Source organism: Vicugna pacos, chromosome 6 (assembly GCF_048564905.1).
Source record: "Vicugna pacos chromosome 6, VicPac4, whole genome shotgun sequence".
NCBI lineage: Eukaryota > Metazoa > Chordata > Mammalia > Artiodactyla > Camelidae > Vicugna > Vicugna pacos.
In genome coordinates, this window is record NC_132992.1 from 79,640,506 (window position 1) to 79,646,505 (window position 6,000).

Consider the following 6,000-nt stretch of genomic DNA (forward strand, 5'->3'; position numbering starts at 1 on the left):
AAGACACAAGATTCACCCATGGACCACCTGGGCTGTTGTCTATCATCCTGGTAGAATTATGAATGGCATCCTTTTCACTCTCAAATGAGCCTCTGTTTGAGTGCTAAACTATGTGGTCACCATAGTCATAGGTGACCTTCGCAAGAATGGTGAGGTCGCATAGGACGGGCCGTGTCTGGTTGGGGTGAGGGGAATTGAGAGGGAGGGGTCAGAGGAGAGGAACTGAACACAGAGAGTAAAGGCAATTCTTTAAAAGAGTTTTTCACGTGGAACCAAGTAAGTTGGAGGGAGCAGTGGCATTGAAGGAGGCATTTGCTTGTTTGTTGAAATGGGAGAACATATAGCAAATGTTTTTGTTAACAAAAATGATCCAGTAAAGAGGGAACTAGATAAGCCTGACTACTCAGCCTTAGGAGTCCCCATCCATTAAAAATAATTGTTTCTTGTAAATTTTTCATAAGATTAATTTATGAAAATGACTTAGTCCAATGTCTACTGCACAGTGGGTATACTGGTAGGATGCGGCCAAAGTCACTCCCAAAGCCTGTAGTGTTTCCCTCACTAAAAGTACACCAAGGAGTACAACCTCAGAGTGTACAAAGTCTGTCTCACTATCATTCCCCCAAATCAATGCCTTTCCTGACTGGTAAGCAGAATGGTGACCCGGCCTCTCTGCTCTCCCCAGATGCCCACATCCTAGTCCATGGAATGTGTGAATATGTCGTGGTACATGGCAAAAGGGGAATTAAGGTGGCAGATGAAATAGGGCTGCTAATCAGCTGACCTTCCAACAGTGAGGCAATCCTGGATGACCTGAGTGGACCCATACAACCAAGCAGACTCTCAAAAGTAGAAGAGGGGGGAAGAAAAAAAGAACCAGAGAAGTGAGACTGTGAAAAGGACTCCATCAGACCTTGCTCAATTTGAAGATGCTGGAAGGGGGCCTCGGGCCAAGGAAAGCAGGCAGCCTCTAGAAACTTCAGAAGGCTAGGAAAGCATTCTTCCCCTGTGCCTTCAGATAGGATCACAGCTCTTCTGACACTTGGTTTCAGCCCAGCAGGAGCAGGTCAGACTTGTGATCTCCAGAGCTGTGGGATAAATTGGTACTGTTTAAAGGTGCCACTTTTGTGATCATTTGTTACAGCAGCAAGATGAAACTAATACCTTGGCTTCCTATTGCTGCTCATTACATCTCTAGGACGTCAGGAGAAGATAATATGACAAGGAGAGAATATTCATAACTCTTGTTTCTCCTGTCATTTCTAGTGAGTTTCCTGAGTATAACATTACATTACCTACCAGAGAAAGTTCCAAAATCTCTTGGCTCATATTCACAACTCTCAAGATTCTTGCCCATCATGCTTTCTTCCATCCTTGTTCCTGATGTTTTATATGCCTGGAATTTCTTTTCCCTTTCCTTGTTGCACTCACTCATTCTTCTCTCTTTAAAATTACATATTAAAACCCAGCTCTTATGTGAAGCTTTCCTGATTTTCCCCATCCTCTCCCTCACTTCTCAAATAGATGTATCCACTCCCATAGCATACTCCTACTAATATAATAACCACTCATTAAATAAGCATTGAATGAATGAATGCCAAATTTGCTTGAAAATGTTTCAGTGTTGCATTTCCAAATCTTTCAAATTAGATGTTCCAAGCTTTAAGGCTTTCTGCTATAAGCCTGGCTCAACTATCATAATGATTGCTCATGGGCTTTTCCAGCTTGTATTTGATCTGGAAATCTTATAAGACGAAGTGATTCTCAGCATCATCTCTTCCGTAGGTGCTAAGATTTAGGTTTGATTCAATACTTTAGTGTAAAGGCTTAAACATTATTCACTTGAATAGACTCACAAATAAAAATTAATATCATGAAAAGAAAGCCAGTTTAATGCTATGCTTGAAATAAAATTCAGGATTAAATTCCAGAGCCATTATGGTGACAATGGTGGGGGTGATGGTGGTTGAGAAAATGAACTAAATAATTAAAGTAAGTAAAGCATTGGGATTGATCTCTGTGGGGGCCCATTTTGTCATAGTAGCAACTAAAATGACTTTCTTTCCCTCCCTGTAAGTAAAACTATACCCCCCAGAATGCTTAATGAAAATTTAATTATCATGACTGAGTTTGAATTTGTAGACATTTCCTTTTGTTGCTGCTAATAAACTGAGATGTTAATTTGTGTGCTTTAATATATTTAGCTTAAGTGTGAGATGATGTAGAATTTCCTGGATTCGGACATCTGAGAGGAGGCATAATTTAGAGTAAATTGAATCACAGGACAGTTAAAAAGATTGGCTAGGTTTACTGTTCTGGGAGTTGAGATGATGCTGTTAATGGCAGATGCCATGCTGTGTATTCATCACACCCCTTTGCTTGGGGCACTGGCCCACCTACCTTGTTGTACTGCTGGGAAAAGGCAGTAGTTATCCATCATTTCCTTAATGAGTTGATAATTAGGGAAACCATAGGATAAACACGTTGTTCATCCCAGGAGCAGATAGCGGAGATAAAAATGGCAACCGAGAAATGGCTCCTCCTCTTCCTCACCAGGACTTGTGTTCTGGAATTCCCCTTTATTTGATCCTTCTTTATTTGGATCTAATATCCCAGTGGTGCTAATGAGTAAGTGAACATTAAGGTTCAGCTTTTTCTTAGCCAAACCTTCCCCTAAAAAATGTGGCCAGTTATTTTTCAAGTTGTCATTATCATAACTACCATCATCATCATCACCGTCACTGTGATTTACGAAGTCCTTATCATGTGCCAGGACCTGTTTTAGCTGATGTTTGAATGATTTATACTGACAAGAAGTACATATTGAACTGGAAAGAGGACCATCTGAGAGCAAACCAGGTAAGAGACAGGCTCAAGGACATGCTACCCTGCTTAGATCCTGGTCTTACCTCTTACTTCCAGTTAAAATTGGGGAATGACTTAACTTCTCAGTGACTCAGTTTTCTCAGCCGTACAATGGAAGGAAGAATGGAGCCTACATCCTAGTCTTAATGTGAGGTTAAAAGAAGAATTAAACACCTAAATTGTTTAGCACATATCAAGAGCTTAATAAGTACCAGGTAATTTTCTTATTGTTATGGGCAGGGGCGAAGTCTTATTCATTTTCGTATCTCTAAAACCTCCCCGATTTCCTTACATTATGAGATGCTCAATGCTTTTAAATGGAAGGAAGGCATAACTTCTAAGTGCTCATTAGATAACAGCTGATTATTGTGTTAGGCTGAATAACAGCCTTCCAATGATGTCTGTATTCTAATTCCTGGAACCTGTGAATATGTCACCTTACATGGCAAAAGGGACTTTGTAGATACGAATAGGTTAAGAAACTTGAGGTGGGAGCATCTTGGATTATTCAGGTGGACCTGGTGTAATTACAAGGGCCTTTATAAGAGGGAGGCAGGAGGATGACAAAGAGGAGAGATGCAATGACAGAATCAGAGGCTGGAATAATGAGCTTTGGAGACGAAGGCAGGTCTCCAAGAACCAAGGAATGCGGGCAACCTCTAGATGCTGAAAAAGGCAAGAAGGAGGATTCTTCCCTAGAACTTCCAGAAGGAATACTGTCCTGCCAACATGTTGATTTTAGAATTTCGGACCTCCAGACTTATACAGGAATAAATTTGTGTTGTTTTAAGCCACGCAGTTCATGGTAATTTGTTGCAGCAGCAATAGGAGACTAGTACAATTGGATTTTTTGGTGGGGGGAGGCAGTAACTAGGTTTGTTTATTTTCTTAATGGAGGTACTGGGGGTTCAACCAGGAAGCACACACTCTGCCACTGAGCTCTACCCTCTCCCTAGACTTCAGACATCACATGAAGATGAGTGAAGGATCACTCATCTCAGCTCTTTGTGGGTAGGAGTTTCCTCTCACGCATCTTCTGGCCCAGCTCCCTGCAAGGAGAGCTGCTCGCTCACATTTTTTTCTTTACTCACTGTTTTTTGGCCTGGAAAGTAATATGTGTTGTTGTATCTTGCCTTCTTGATAGCTGGTTTATTTTCACGTGGACTTACTTCCTTAAAATTTTATGATGATATTTGAATGTGAGTCTTTATAGTCTTCAAAGAGAGTGTTCATTTGGAGAACAAAGGTGCTAGGATAACTGTGGGTGTGGATTGGGGGGCAATTCTTCAGAGATTGGCTTGACAGGGGAAGCCTCAGGGAAGGAGATTTGCTGTGAATGACAGAAGGGAATTTACAGAAAAACTTCACTCAGCTGGTAGCAGGTCTGCTTTTGAGCAAGATACAATTTGCAGGTTTTTGATAACTGGGTTCTACCCTCTACCAGCAAGATCTGGTATGTGACTGGCTGGCAGGATAGCTAACCAAATTGAAAATGTTACCTGGAAAGCATCCTTCAAGAAAGGTTTTTCACCGTGAGGACAAATCTTGCACCTGGATGTGTCTTTAGAATGAGTCACCGAAGGGGTGGGGGTATAGCTCAGTGGTAGAACATGTGCTTAGCATACAGGAGGCCCTAGTTTCAATCCTTAGTACCTGCATTAAAAAAAATCCCATTTCCATAAAAAAAGATTGAAATAATGCCATTTGCAGGAACATGGATGGATCTAGTGATTATCATATTAAATGACGTAAGTCAGACAGAGAAAGACAAATATATGATATCACTTACATGTGAACCCTAAAAAAATGCAAATTTTATTTACAGACTAGAAATAGACTCATGAACATAGAAAACAAACTATGGTTACCAAAGAGGAAAAGGTGGAGGAGGGATAAGTTAGGAGTTTGGGATTAACAGATATATACTGCTATATACAAACTAGATAAACAACAAGGACCTAATGTATAGCACATGGAATTATATTTAATTTCTTGTAATAAGCTATGATGGAAAAGACTCTGAAAAGAAAAAAAAATATGTATGTCTATGTATAACTGAATCACTTTGCTGTACACCTGAAACTAGCATTGTAAATCAACTGCACTTCAATAAAAAATAAAATTAAACAAACAAAAAACAAGAAGAATGAATCACTAAAGAGCCCTCATGATCTGATTCAGCACAAACCTGACAAACGTCAGACCTCTGCTTGGCTTTGAGCATCTCTCATTGCTGATGGAAATGGTCTGTAGGGCCGAGGACAGACGGTAGGGTAGAAGTCCTCTCTGTTCCCGTGAGCGCAGTTCCTCGCACAGTTCCCCCAACAGCCACTTTTGCCAACAACCATGAAGTCAAACAACCCCAGAACTTTCCCACGTCTTGCAGTCTAGCCACCTGCAGACCTCCCCACCTCGTCCACACCAACAGTGGCTGGAGAAGCCACTGCTTCACACACTTACATTGGAAACGTAGAGAGAACAGGGTCCATCTGAAATAAACACTCCAATGCAGGGATCATCCTTGTTTAAAGTCAACGAAACTGAGGCTCACAGCCGTTCAGCCCATCGTCGGAAAACCCAGAGCTTCCGAGTGGTAAGTCAAGGCTCGGGCTCCAACTGGTCTGATTCCTGAGTGAAGTCCAATAGCCCAGTCCCTGTAATTTCCGTCTCTGTGGCACTGACTGGAGAAGAAACTGGACTTAGATGCTGAGAGCAATGGCTGGGGGAGAGGTGTTTGAAGGACGCCCCGCAGAACTCTCTGGATGGCTGGAACAGCACTGCCTTCTGCTGACCTGTCTTTGTATTCTAATTATACTATAGCCTTCTATGAAATCCTATAAATGTTTAAAAAGAATTTTTTTGCGGTGACAAGGAGTTCAAACTTCATGTTTGGGGCTTGTGATGGGTGAAAATCAAACTCCAGGGGCCACAGTGGAGGAAAGACTGAGTCATATATTTGGCTTGGGCCCCACTCGCCTACAGCCAAGTGAAATTACAAATATGAAAACTGACTTTCGAGAGGAGGCCTATCAAACATGTTCAGACTAAGGCTGTGTTGGTTAAGCAGTCTATTTATTAAAGGCATAAAACAGCTTGAAATTCTGGAGATCCAAGATGAATCGGGTGGGTTTTCGG

The 6,000-nt window shown here is 41.5% G+C and overlaps 1 long non-coding RNA gene across 1 annotated transcript in view; it reads right to left on the bottom strand.

Moving 5' to 3' along the window:
- Positions 1 to 5,609, bottom strand: part of LOC140697168 (uncharacterized) — a 28,915-nt gene extending 23,306 nt beyond the window's left edge. The window contains exon 1 of the long non-coding RNA XR_012074009.1: positions 5,326 to 5,609. This is a non-coding gene — a long non-coding RNA (uncharacterized lncRNA). The remainder of the gene's footprint in view (positions 1 to 5,325) is intronic.
- Positions 5,610 to 6,000: the final 391 nt, after the last annotated feature.